The sequence below is a fragment of the Octodon degus genome, unplaced genomic scaffold (genome assembly GCF_000260255.1).
Source record: "Octodon degus isolate 3935 unplaced genomic scaffold, OctDeg1.0 scaffold00299, whole genome shotgun sequence".
NCBI lineage: Eukaryota > Metazoa > Chordata > Mammalia > Rodentia > Octodontidae > Octodon > Octodon degus.
The window spans coordinates 987,434-989,625 of NW_004524875.1; positions in this window are offsets into that span (position 1 = coordinate 987,434).

Below are 2,192 nucleotides of genomic sequence, written 5' to 3' on the forward strand. Positions count from 1 at the left end.
GGCAAACTTAACTCATGTTTGTCCATTTTACTGTTTGTTAACATAACATCCCTCTCCTACATACTCTTTTCTTGACCCAAATGAAATACTAATGTTAGGTCAAGATGAGAGAGAAATGACTGAGATGAATGTCTTTACTAAACCAATAAATTTTGTCAAACTCAAAAAAAAATAAAAAATAAAGTGCTTAGGCACTTTAGGCATTTTTTTTTAATGTACTTGGTACAGGGTCTACAGGGTCTCACACACAGCTTGGACTTGCAGATATCCTCCTATTTTCAGCCCCCCCAGCGCTGGGATTACAGGCTTGAGCCACCACGCCCAGACTCAGTGGCTGGCTCAGCACACCTGGGGTGGGGCTGGTATGGCATGTGGTGCCAGGGATTGAATTTCAGACTTCAGTTCAATCTCTGGCACCACATGCTATGCCAATGGGCATGGGCGGAACTGGCCACAACAAAAAACCTTTCAAAACATCTTTTGGGAAAGTAGTATGTTTTCATTTCCCTGCCTGTGCATCTACAGAAATGTGGTGAGCCATCTGAAAATTGTAGATTCATTAGTAAAGGTACACTAACAAAGTACTGAGACAATCAAACACTAATTTTTCATTCTATAATCATAATTCTATTTTTAAAAATACAAAATGTGATTAGTTGTCCATTAAAATATATTGGGTTTTTTTTTTAACCTAGAAGTCTAAAATGAGGCTTGGGCCAATATTTTATGAAGTTAGTCTCAAAAATCTTTCTTTTTGCTTTTAATCATAAGGAGCGTGACTTCAAAAAGAAATCCAAAATCTTTTTTCAGATTCTTTGATAGGTTGTATATGTTCACCTTGGATTTCATGCACCCCGATACACTTACACAGTTCACTTTACCCAAATTTTTACCATATTAGAGGATAGGAAGATTCTTTTTTAAGACTAGTGACATTGAAAGGAAGGAAAGTACTCAGCATCTTTTATTTTTATAGAAAATTATCAGCTTAATAATTTGTTGTGAGTTCAAATCCAGATTTTTTCCAAGAAAATGGCAGAGTTGTGAGCAGCAGTGACTCAGCCGCTCTGATACTCAGGCCCCTTGCACTGGAAAATAACAACCTGGGGAAGGAAAAGGAGGGTCGGAGAAAGAGATGCAGATAGAAGGTCCCTAGGAATCCAGAAAGAGCTGACAGGAAAATTGAAAGCTAACCAGAACACAAGATAGGGCAGCAAAACAGTCTGGACTTCATCCTAGGCTCCTGGCTCACAGCTTGTGAAAAAAGAAGACAAATCTACAGAAATAAAATGAGTCCTGGGAAGGCCTGACAAGATAGCTCAGCAGACCAAGCTCCTGCTTAGGCAAGCGCAGGGACTGGGATTCAATCCCTGGCACCACATACCACACCAGCCCCACCCAGGTGCGCTGAGCCAGCCACCGAGTCCGGGCATGGTGGCACAAGCCTGTAATCCCAGCGCTGGGGAGGCTGAAAATATGAGGATCACTGCAAGTCCAAGCTACATAGTGAGACCCTGTAAACCCTGTTCTTTTCAAGATAAACCCTATTTGAAGGTGGAAAGAAAAAGGCAAATTGCTCAATTTGTTAACAAATTACATTATTACATCCCTTGCTCAGAGGAGTAGTGCTGTGGCAGTTTTCACCCATGAGAGTTGGCAAAGGTCTCTGGGAAGCCCGACTTGGTGTATGAGAAATCTGTGCTTCCCTACCATGGGCACCACATCTTTCACAAATTTCCCTCTTGCTGCTGCCTAGAATGTGGGTTTCATGACTGGCAACAGCCACAGAACCCCACAGAGAGCCAGGAGAACCAGAGATGTGGGTGTTGCCGTCCTCCAGCCAGCTAACCCCACCGCAGGAGCTTATCTTCCAGCCACTTGCTACGTAATAAAAATGAAACATAGATTTGGTTCCTTAGTTGGTTTTGAGAAGTCTAAAGCAACTGGCCACTAATAAAGAATATAAAATTTAAGGGGGTTATAGTGGGTGATGTGATAGGCACATCATACCCTCCTTTTCAAACATGAAATTCAGCAACAAACGCTCCATCTCTCTAAGTCCATATCCACTTATTCAGTAGTTAAGTCCACTAGTATATGTTAAAAAATAACTATTTGAAGATGTTTCCTGAAAACCTACACTTGAGGGCCTTTCCCCTTGGATAATCAGGTTGAGTAAGTTCTCAAGCTAT